The following is a 12,496-nucleotide window of genomic DNA, read 5'->3' on the forward strand; positions in this document are numbered from 1 at the left end:
CCCAGGGGATGTGTGGCCCCTACCAGAGGAATACCCGGACTCCAGCAGCCTGAATTGCTTTTGGTCAGAAGTTTTTCCTGTGGGCTGCTCTCTGGTTTCCACGGCTGCAGGAAGAGAGTATCTCTATTTTGAAGAGGGGAAGTTTGGTACACATTTATTTTTTTTACCAAGACATGTCAGGACCACACTTTACAAGAAAGCCTGGAAAGGAAAGTTGTATGAAAATTGTTTGTTTTGGTTTTAATACAGAATATATATTTTTTAATTTAGGGCATATTTAGAAAAATTATGAATCATGTCCAAATATATGCAGATACCTTCTAGAAAAAGTTAATATTATAGTAAATTAGTCTTGATGAAACAGCACAGAGAAAATTTCTGGAATAGTCACATTCAAAGATTCCTATTTAATGAATGCCTCTAAGGGGCACCTGGATAGCTCAGTGGTTGAGCGTCTGCCTTTGGCTCAGGTCGTGATCCTGGGGTCCTGTGGGATCGAGTCCCACATTGGGTTCCTTGTGGGGAGCCTGCTAGTCCTTCTGCCTTTGTCTCTGAATAAATAAAATCTTTTTTTTTTTTAATTTTTATTTATTTATGATAGTCACAGAGAGAGAGAGAGAGAGAGGCAGAGACTCAGGCAGAGGGAGAAGCAGGCTCCATGCACTGGGAGCCCGATGTGGGATTCGATCCCGGGTCTCCAGGATCGCGCCCTGGGCCAAAGGCAGGCGCCAAACCGCTGCGCCACCCAGGGATCCCTGAATAAATAAAATCTTAAAAAAAAGTGAATGCCTCTGACTTAAAACCAATATAACCAAGGGGGAAAAGAGAGAGAGAGAGAGAGGATAGCAAATCATAAGAGACTCTTAACAATAGAGAAAAAGGGACTCCTGGGTGGCTCAGTGGTTGAGCATCTGCCTTCAGCTCAGGGTGTGATCCTGGGGTCCTGGGATGGAGTCCTACCTCGGATTCCCTGCATGGAGCCTGCTTCTCCTTCTGCCCTGTGTCTCTTGCCTCTCTGTGTGTGTGTCTCTCATGAATAAATAAATAAAATCTTAAAAAAAAAAAAAAAAGACAATAAGAGAACAAACTAAGGGTTGATGGAGGGACTTGGGTGGGGAATGGGCCAGGTGGGGGATGGGCATTAAGGAGGGCATTTGTCAAGATGAGTACTGGGTGTTGTATGTAAGTGGTGAATCACTGACTTCTACTCCTGAGACCAGTATTGCACTGTATGTTAACTAACTAGAATTTAAATAAAAATTTTAGGGGTGCCTGGGTGGCTCAATGGGTTAAGAGTCGGACTCTTGATCTCAGCCCAGGTCTTGATCTCAGGGTTGTGAGTTCAGACCCTGTGGTGGACTCCACTCTGGGCGTAGAATCTACTTAAAAAAAAAAATCCTTTTTAAGATTTATTTATTTATTTTAGAGAGTGAAAGAGAGAGAGTGTGCACAAACGGGGGAAGTAGAGGGAGAGGAAGAAAAAGGATCTAAAGCAGACTCTGGGGGCAGCCCAGGTAGCTCAGCGGTTTAGCGCCGCCTTCAGCCCAGGGCCTGATACTGGAGACCCAGGATCAAGTCCCACATCGGGCTCCCTGCATGGAGCCTGCTTCTCCCTCTGCCTGTGTCTCTGCCTCCCCTTTCTCTGTCTGTGTCTCTCATGAATAAATAAATAAAAATCTTTAAAAAAATAAAATAAAGCACACTCTGGGGCTTAATCACATGACCCGAGCCAAAACCAAGAGTTGGGCACTTAACCAACTGTGCCACCCAGGTGCCCCCCACCAATTTTTTAAAAAAATTTTGGGGATCCCTGGGTGGCGCAGCGGTTTAGCGCCTGCCTTTGGCCCAGGGCGCGATCCTGGAGACCCGGGATCGAATCCCACGTCGGGCTCCCGGTGCATGGAGCCTGCTTCTCCCTCTGCCTGTGTCTCTGCCTCTCTCTCTCTCTCTCTGTGTGACTATCATAAATAAATAAAAATTAAAAAAAAATTTTTTTTGAAGAAAAAAATTAAAAGAGATCTGCAATTATAAAAAGATAAAACAAACAGATTTACCCAAAAACTGCTAATATTGTCATCAGAGAGGCTTTACAACTAGGTCAGAAGAAATAAAGTACTTGTGTCACTAAAAACAAACACACAAACAAAACAACCCACCTGAAATGAAACATCGTTTTGGGGAAGGGACAGAGAAGAGGGAAGGCAGGTAGGCAGGCATTGAAGTGATGTATTGGCATAGTCATCTAGTGCCTTTGGTTATTTGGACATTAATTTCAGAAGTGTCCTTATAATTATAGTAAATTAAAGATCTTGCAAATTATAGGTCACAGATTTCCCCTTTGAATGGTGAATAAGTCTGTAAAGATGCCAGCGAAGATGCTGCTCTAAGACCAGAATGAAAGTGTGCCCGTTTACCTCGGTGGGGTCAGGCCGGCTTCGTACCCCCAGGGATCTGCGAGGTTGAATTTGAAGTAGCTGCTTAACAGATTCATTTAAGCAAAATCTTTGGCTTCTGGGCTGGCAGTGTCCTTAGCAAGGACACCATGTGACCACTGTGGGTAAAGCGGAATCCCTTCAAGTTCAGAGGGTCTGTGAAGTGGCTGCTTCAGATTCACACCCCACCCGCAGGGACAGGGAAGGTGGCCGTTGCCCTGGGCTGGGACGGGGGCTCGAGGGGGATTGTGCTGTGCAGCCAGGGAGGACAGCCAGCCAGGAAGGGATTGACAAGAGGATTATTATGGCTTTGATTTTATTTCCACCGTCTTTCTTGCGTGGGAAACAGGCAAAGGGGAAAAAAGCCAGCGGGGAAGCATATTTTGATGGCCTGGTAAAAGATCTGCTGTGTCTCCACCTAACTTGGGTGGCACATACGACGCCCTCTTTGCGCTCTCCGCTCCTGTGAAGAGGTATTGTTGTCATTATGTCTAAGGTTGAAAACACTGGCTCAGAGATCAGGTGAGGGCCCAGCTGGTGAGAGGCGGAGCCGGGGCTCAGACTGGCCTAATCCATCTGCCCCTTTGTCCTGGGACTGAAACAATTCCCTTCTGTGCGGGCCCATCCATTCTACTTTTTGTTCTCTGGTGCACTTTAGCTAGCTCGGCTCCTTCTTCTTGTCTCTTACCCACAGCGTAAATGGAGATCGGTGGGATTTTGGAGAAAATAGCAGTTAACAGGGCAGCGGCCTGAGAGTGCCCAGGAAGGGACACACTCACTTGGTGTGAAGCATGAAACACTTCCAGATGCCAAAATCACTTACCACTTGCTTCACTTTGCTTGGCTGGGCTGACATTAAACACCGCTTTCTCCTAGCTGGGGTGGGAATCGCATTTTGCATCGTTCATTAGGCGGCTCAGAAATGTCGGAGTGACCTTGAGAGGTAGAAGAAAACCTCCCGGTGTCATCGTCGTCGTCCACCCCCCCACCCCCGCCCCCATTAGCTGGTAGAGAACAGCATCCAGAAAATAGCGACGCTGGAAACCAGTCTCCCTTTTTAAATCAAGGAACTTTTAAATCGCAGGTTTACTCAAAGATAGGCAACATTCCTGTGCATGAAAGAGATCTCATTTTAATGGCAAAACAAAAAAGAAACAAAAAAAAAGCCCCCAAACTTGAATTTTCAGCCAAGATCATTTTCCACAACTACTTGAAGAACTGCTGCCACCTCATGGAAAATTTTTATAAACTTCTAGTTGAGGCAGGAACCCATCCATGTTTGTTATCTTCCCAGGTCTTCTGGTTACTACTACTGTGTGATGTTGCCTCACCCCAGAAGCCCCCGAAGTCTTTGGTCTCCAAACTGTAGTTTTTATATTGTTCTGGGTCTGTTTGAAAGCAGTTAGGATATCATAGACACATGTGATGAAAAATCAGTAAATAGGGATGCCTGGGTGGCTCAGTGGTTGAGCGTCTGCCTTCAGCTCAGGGCATGATCTTGGAGTCCTGCATTGGGCTCCCTGCATGGAGCCTGCTTCTCCCTCTGCCTGTGTCTCCACCTCTCTCTGTGTGTCGCTCATGAATAAATAAATAAAATCTATAAAAAAAATAAAGAAGATTAAAAAATAAATTTTTCTTTTAAAAATATTTTAGGGGCACCCGGCTGGCTCAGTTAGAGGAATCTATGACTCTTGATCTCGGGGTCGTGAGTTCAAGCCCCTAGTTGGGTATCAAGATAACTTAAATAAATTTAAAAACATGTATTTTAATTGTGAAGTTTTTAAAATTTACATTTCATTTTTTTAAAACATTTCTCTCTCTCTCTCTCTCTCTCTTTTTAATTTATTCATGAGAGACACAGAGAGAAGCAGAGGCATAGGCAGAAACAAGCTCTCCTCAAGGAGCCTGATGTGGGACTTGATCCCAGACTCTGGGATCACAACCTGAGCAGAAGGCAGATGCTCAACCCGTGAGCCACCCAGGCTGCCCAACATTTCTGTTTTAAATAAAGAAATGTGGGCAGCCTGGGTGGCTCAGTAGTTTAGAGCCGCCTTCAGCCCAAGGCATGATACTGGGGACCCGGGATCGAGTCCCACATCGGGCTCCCTGCATGGAGCCTGCTTCTCCCTCTGCCTGTGTCTCTGCCTCTGTCTCTGTCTCTGTCTGTCTGTCTCTCTCTCTCTGAGTGTTTCTCATGAATAAATTAATAAAATCTCTTAAAAAAATAAGAAGGAAAGAAAAAGAAAGAAAGATGATCTCAGTTGTAATTGAAATGAGCAGAGACGACATAATGAGTAAGAACACAGGGTCGCTCCCTGCATGGAGCCTGCTTCTCTCTCTGCCTGTGTCTCTGCCTCTCTGTCTCTCACGAATAAATGAATAAAACCTTAAAAAAAAAAAAAGAACACTGTTCTCTGTAGCTCTTCCTCCCTGTTATTTTAAGGAGAGCACTTCTGTAACAAACAGACCGATGCTAACTGAATACAGTGAGCCCCTTCACGGCTGTCTGCTCTCACACAGACTTGAAACAACCTTCCCACCATTGGGTTCTGGTGAATTCTTTTTTCAAGGTTCAGCTAGGGAACGATTCCTCCATGGAAACGTCCTTCAACGCCTCCAGGTAGAGTGGACTGTTTCCTTCTTTGTTTGTGCAGGACTTTATGGCTACTGCCAGAGCCTTTTTTTGTTTTGTTTTGTTTTGTAATCATTACCGTATTTACCACTACCGTATTTGCTGCTTAGCACCGTATTTGTTCTGTTGTGATAGTTTTGTAGGAGTGAATAGCATGATAGCTGAGAGCTCCGGCTCCAGGTTCAAATCCTGACTGCTCATTATTGGCTGTGTCACCTTGGGCGAGTTTTCTCTGCTGCAAAAAGGAGAAAAAAGTATCACCTCTAAGGGATGTTATGAGCTTTAAATGAGTTCATCTTCATCAGGGGCTTAGAGCTGGGCCTGCCACAGAGGGAGTGCTCTTGATGTGTGATGTGCCACTGCTACTGCCCTCATATAATTGTCCTCACACAGGTCTGTCTCTCCCACCAGACAGGCTTCTGCAGAAAAGGAAAGCCCGATTCATCTCTGAAATCCCCCGTGCTTACAAAGGGCATCAAACATTGCTCAGTTGTGGTTGGTGAATGCAGGCGTACATGAATGAGACACACTAATATTGTCACAATAAAGATCTTAGAAGGGTGCCTGGCTGGCCCATTCAGTAGAGCATGCAACTCTTGATCTTGGGGTTGTAGGGTCAGGCCCCATGTTGGGTATAGAGATTGCTTAAAAATAAAATCTTCTCCGTGTGTGTATGTGTCTCATGAATAAATAAATAAAATCTTAAAATAAAATCTTAAAAAAAAGATCTCAGAGGGGTGCCAGGGTGGCTCAGTAGGTTGGTCGTCTGCCTTTGCTTCAGGTCGTGATCTTGAGACAGAACTCCATGTTGGGCTCCTGACTCAATGGGAAGCCTGCTTCTCTCTCTCCCTCTGCCTTATCCCTCTCCCCCAACTCCTGCTCATGCTCTGTCTCTCTCAAATAAGTACATAAAGTCTTTTAAAAAAACAAAGATCGGGGATCCCTGAGTGGCTCAGCGGTTTATTACCTGCCTTTGTCCCGGGGCGTGATCCTGGAGATCCGGGATGGAGTCCCACATTGGGTTCCCTGCATGGCGCCTGCTTCTCCCTCTGCCTGTGTCTCTGCCTCTCTGTGTGTGTCTCTTATGAATAAATAAATAATTTTAGGGATCCCTGGGTGGCGCAGCGGTTTGGCGCCTGCCTTTGGCCCAGGGCGCGATCCTGGAGACCCGGGATCGAATCCCACGTCGGGCTCCCGGTGCACGGAGCCTGCTTCTCCCTCTGCCTATGTCTCTGCCTCTCTCTCTCTCTCTGTGTGACTATCATAAATAAATAAAAATTAAAAAAAAAATTAAAAAAAAAATAATTTTAAAAACACAAAAAAGCACAAAGATCTCAGAGTAAGTATGTGTATTTGGAGACATGGGTCATTCACCACTGCCCTAGCATGTTCGAGTTCCACACACCAAGTCCAGTTCCAACATGCACATTATAGCAGGCAGCGTCAGGCGCGTAAGGGCGACAATAGCTAACCCACAACCCAGAACAGATGCACATGTTGGTAACACATTGGTGTCAGGAGCCCAACATGGGAAATAGGGTTTCCTTTATAGACACTGAGCCACAGACACTGCCAGTTGTCTCTATTACCTCTATTCTCCTTCTGTCTTCATTATTTTGTTAGTTTCCTAGGGCTGCCATGACAAAGTACTATGAACTAGGTGACTTAAAAATATTAGAGGGGCGCCTTGGCTGGGTCAGTTGTAGAAAAAGTGACTCTTGATCTTGAGGTCATGAGTTCAAGCCCCATGTTGGGTGTAGAGGTTACTTAAAGAAAATCAATCAATCAATCAATCAATCAATCAATCAGAAATTCCTTGTCTCACAGTTCTTGAGGCTGAAAGTCCAAGATCAAGGTGTTGGAAGTATTGGTTTCTTAGAGGAGTGGCAAGGAAGAATCAATTATATATCTTTCTCCTAGCTGCTCATGGTTTACTGGTCATCTGTGGTATTGACTTGTAGATGCATCACTTCAAATCTGTGCTTTTGGGGCACCTGGGTGGCTCAGTTAGTTGAGGGTCTGCCTTTGGCTCAGGTCATGATCTCAAGGTCCTGGGATTGAGCCCTCCATCTCCATGCTCAGCAGGGAATATGTTTCTCCCTCTCCCTCGGTCCCTCCCCCTGGCTATGCTCTTCCCATGACCTGAACCAAAGACAGATGCATAATCAACTGAGCCACCCAGGCACCCTTAGATTTATTTTTATTTATTATTTATTTATTTTTAGATTTTTAAAAATATAGTCTATGCATACAATGAATATTATTCAGCAACGAAAGGAAATAAAATACTGGAACATGCTATAATGGGGATGAACCTTGAGAACATTATGCTAATTGAAAGAAGCCAGTCACAAAGGACCACATGTTATATGATACCATTATGCAAATCATCCAGAATAAGCAAATCCATAGAGACAGGAAGTTGAGTAGTGGTTGTCTGGCTGAAATGTGGTGTGGCTGCTAGTGGGTACTGGGTTTCTTTCTGAGGTGATGACCATGTTGAAAAATTGATCACAGTAGTTGCACAACTCTGGGAATATACTAAAAACCATTGAATTGTACAATTGAAATGGGTGAATTGTACCTCAATAAGCTATCGTAAAAAGTAAATTATAGTATGTAACCTGTTGGACTATTATATGGCCATTTACTTATAAAAGTTTAAACCATAAAGTATATGTTCAGGGGTGCTGGCTGGCTCAGTCAGTAGAGTGTACAACTCTTGATCTCAGAGTTGTAAGTTCCAGCCCTATGTTAGGTGTAGAGATTACTTAAAAATAGAATCTTAAAAAAAAAAAAAAGAATACGTTCAAAATATGACATTCAGTTGGAATAATAAGGACACGAAATTGTATCATATCAACTATCTAAATATATTTGTATAGAAGACACTGATGGTAGCCACCCATCCTCCTTTTCCTCTTCTTCCAACCTTGAAGATCATGTGACTCAGGGGAAGCTGCCCCAGCTCTGAGGGTGATAGATCTAAGTCAATGGCAGTAATCCCACCACTTAACCAGGTCTACACTGGTCAGTTAGCCTATGGTATTCCCAATGATAGCATCGTGTTCAGGAGTGGGGATGTGAAGCAAGTTGGCCCAATCAGACTGAAAGGAAGACTTTCAGCCCCTCTGATCATCTCTCTGCCTTAAGGGGTAAATGGGATGCTGCCCTTGCTATAGAATGACCCTTGGGATCAAGTCAGTGTTTGGATGGCCCTGGAGAAGTCCTTTGGGTCCTTTAGGATATCATGGTTCTCAACCAACCCTAACATCTGGCCACCTTTATGTTTCCTGTTCCCTGGGGTCCTAAATAGCTTTCCTTCTATTTGAGCTTGTTCAAGTCAGGGTGGTTTTTGTTACCTGACGAAAACATCCTCACTAACATAATATGCATAGAAGAAGGAGTGGAAGGAAATGTATAAAAATGTAGGTGGCAATTATCTTTCAGTGGTGGGGTTATGGGGGTTTGAGATTTCTTTTGCATATTTTTCTGGGTTTTCAAGTTTTTCTAAAATTAGCATGCATTACACTTCCAATCAGGGTTAAGTACATTTTAAAAAAAAGATTTTATTAATTTATTCATGAGACACAGAGAGAGAGAGAGAGAGAGAGAGGCAGAGACACAGGCAGAAGGAGAAGCAGGCTCCCGGCCGGGAACTCGATGCAGGACTCCATCCCAGGACCCGGGATCATGACCTGAGCCAAAGGCAGACTTCAACCACTGAGCCACCCAGGCGTCCTTACATTACATTTAAAAAAAATTTTTTTTCTTACATTACATTTTAAAAAAGAAAAAGGCAATATAAAAGAATATGTGTCCACCTATCTATAGCCAGTGGGGGGACATGGCCCCCAGTGTTTCTTGCCTCCTCGTATCCACATGCCGGTGTAGTTCTCCCCTGTAGCAGATTCTCCCACCCGGATCCAGCAGATGACAGCTGCCCAGCCGTGGCTTGAGTTGCAGCCTCCTGGGACACGCTGATCCAGAACAACACATCCAGCTGCTCCTGGATTCCTGACCCTCAGAACCAATATGAGACAGTAAGTTTATTTATTTAGTTTAGTTTTTAAAAATAATTTCTATTCCCGGGACGCCTGGGTGGCTCAGTGGTTGAGCATCTGCCTTCAGCTCAGGGCGTGATCCCAGGATCTGGGATCGGTTCCCGAGTTAGTCTCCCTGCGTGGAGCCTGCTTCTCCCTCTGCTTGTGGCTCTGCCTCTCTCTCTCTCTCCATGTCTCTCATAAATAAATAAATACAATCTTAAAAAAAAAAAAAAAAAACAAAGAATCTCTATTCCCAACATGTGCTTGAACCCAATGACCCCAAGATCAAGAGCTGTATGCTCAACCGCCTGAGCCAGCCAGGTGCCTCAGCCCCAGGAAGTTTATTAGTTTAAGCTATTAACTTTGGGGGTCATTTGTTCCATGGCGATTGAGAGCAATAGACATGCCACTTTTTCACTCAGTAAGCCACATTGGGGAAATCTGAAGTTCAGAAACAGAAGCACCAGCACCAAAGGATGTTTCTACAAGGGTGTTTATTGCCACTGCCTTTGCTTTAGAAAAATATTGGATATAGTCAGAAATAAGGGTGATACCATTCTGTGGGACTGTTGTGCCATTTTTGGTAGGTCCGTAAGGTAGACCTGTATGTGTGAATCTGGAAAGATTCATGACCTATTAAGTGGAGAGCAAAAGGGTTGCAGAGTCTCACGTATGGTATCTGTGGAAGACGTTGCTGGACATGGCTCCCCAGCATCTATCCCCCTCCTTTCCTCCTTATTCACAGACCATGTTCCCAGCTTCAAAACTAAAACTCGGGCACTGGGGTGGCTCAGTTGGATGGGTGTCTGCTTTTGGCTCAAGTTGTGATTCCAGGGTCCTGGGATGGAGTCCCACCTCGAGCTCCCTGCTCATCAAGGAGTCTGCTTTTCCCTCTCCCTCTTCCTGCTGCTCCCCCTGCTTGTTCTCTCTCTCTGCAAATAAAGAAAATCTTTAGAAAAACCCCACAAACCTAAATCTTGATTTCTCAGCTTCTCTTGCAGCCAGGCACAACCATTTATTTCTGGCTAATGAGATAGAAGCAGAAATCCACAGGAAAGAAAATTACTGGTTTTTAGCAATATGTATACATTAAAAAAAAAAACATTTAAAAAATTTATTTGAGGGGCGCCTGGGTGGCTCAGTGGTTGAGCATCTGCCTTTGGGTTGGGGTGTGATCCTGGAGTCCTGGGATCAAGTCCCACATGGGGTTCCCTCACAGGGAGCCTACTTCTCCCTCTGCCTGTGTCTCTGCCTCTCTTTCTCTGTCTCTCATGAATAAATAAATAAAATATTTTTTTTAAAAAAAAGGAGGTCCTGAGGACCCTCAGAGGGGCAGGTGCAGCCCAGCAGATGAGGGATGCAGCCAGAGGGAGCTGTGCTCTGGAATCTGGGGCCAGGGGATGCAGGAGATGCAGGGAGGGAAGGGGGGACTGTGACCTAGCACAGCCGTGGCCTTTGGCATTGGCCCTGAGCTCCCCAGAGATGGGTCCTTCCTTTTGGGAGCAGGGCTGGGGCACCTAGGAGCCAGGTATCTAGACCAAGTCACAATGTCATGTGGCTGACTGGGGATGTGACAGTTGTCCTCTTGGTCAGTGGCTCTTTGCTTCTTGGAGCCTTCATGGTCCCCACTCTGTGCTGGGCCCCTGTGCAGCCCAGGGGCAGGGAGGAGGGTGACAGGGCTGCTGACTTGGACTTCGCCTCCCCTCCACCCTCCACCCTCCACCCTCCACCGCCTCCCGGCACGATTTCCTCTCTTGTGGCAGCTGGGGTTTCCTGTTCTCTCTGGCTGTCTGGGCAGCTTCCTCATTTCCCCCAGCCTTGCAGCAGGTGTCTGGATGGCTCCTGCTCTCGGAAACTCCGTCAGCCAGGGACCAAGCACAGGGGCCCTGGATGGCGCGGCAAAGGCGTGCCATGGAAGGAGCAGCGGCTCTGCTGGGCCAAGGGAGCCAGAGGAGGGAGGCTGCTGTTCTCCCGAACTGGGTTATGACCCAGATATCACATGGAACATATTCACACTAAAGAATTCTTTGTCGCTTATCAAAAATTTCCATTTAACTGAACATCCTGTATTTTTCTTTGCTAAATCTGGCAACCCGATCCGCAGACGGACGGTTCAGCTTTCAAAGTTCTAATCAGATTTTCCAGAAAGGGAAGAGAGGGAGGAGAAGAGAGTCAAGAAAAGAAGAAACTCCCCACGGATAGAGCCTGTGTGTGACTCACTAGTGGCTCCTCCCCGCTGTGGGCCAGAGACTGAGGCCCCAGGAGAGAGGGCAGGGCTGGAAGGGGCAGCCCGTGCCAATCCTGGCTCAGCCACCAACTTCCTGTGGTCACCCCACTCACTGGGCCTCTCTGGGCTTCCAGGCTGGCGTCCGTGGCCTCCAGCACTCATTCCTTCATTCCATTTGTCCCAAGCTCCCTCTCCGTGTGCCAGACCCAGGTCTGGGAGAGGAGCTGGACTCCTGGGCCCTTTAACAGCTGGCTGGCAGGTGGAACGTGGAGGATCTAGACATGAAAATGGATCCCTGTGATCCAGGAAGATAGAATTTCCACTTTCTTCCTTCAACAGGGGAGCTACTCAGTCCCTGCTGGGCCCTGTCCCTGCCCTCTTCTTCTTCCTGATGTCAGTGGCCACTAGGGGACCTGCGGGGGGCTGCTACTGGTGGCCTCAGCTGTCAGGGCATTTCTCATATATCATATAGTGACACCGTCATCCTCAACAGAAAGCCCTCCATGAAGCCACGCTTTTTCCAGTGACCCTCAGAATGGTGGGGGTGAGCTTCATGAGCTGTGAAGTGTTCTGGGTGACTTGCTTCCCCTGGACCAGCTGGGTTGGGTTGGATCAGGCAAGCTTGGGTCTCTCAGATGCCCACCTGTGTGCCCAGAGGCTTCAGATCACCTGGTGGACCCAGGATTAGAGGAGGTGGGAGTCTCTGAATGGCAGACCTAGGATGGTATGCTTAATACTACCTGTTTTTTTTTTTTTTTTGATAGTCACACACACACACAGAGAGAGAGAGAGAGAGAGAGGCAGAGACACAGGCAGAGGGAGAAGCAGGCTCCATGCACTGGGAGCCTGACGTGGGATTCGATCCCGGGTCTCCAGGATCGTGCCCTGGGCCAAAGGCAGGCGCTAAACCGTTGCGCCACCCAGGGATCCCAATACCACCTGTTTTTTTTTTTTAATACCACCTGTTTTTGCTAGCATGTGTGGATGTTGGGGGAAAATGGAAGGAGGGAATTTGATTTTGATGACCAGGGGCTAATCTAGAAGCCACCATTTTCTTCCACATAGCAGCCAGGGTGCTTTAAAAAATAATTTTTTTGGGGGGCACCGGGTGGTCAGTCAGTTAGGTGGCCAACTCTTTGTTTTAGCTCAGATCATGATC

Source organism: Canis lupus, chromosome 6, assembly GCF_011100685.1.
Source record: "Canis lupus familiaris isolate Mischka breed German Shepherd chromosome 6, alternate assembly UU_Cfam_GSD_1.0, whole genome shotgun sequence".
Lineage (NCBI taxonomy): Eukaryota > Metazoa > Chordata > Mammalia > Carnivora > Canidae > Canis > Canis lupus.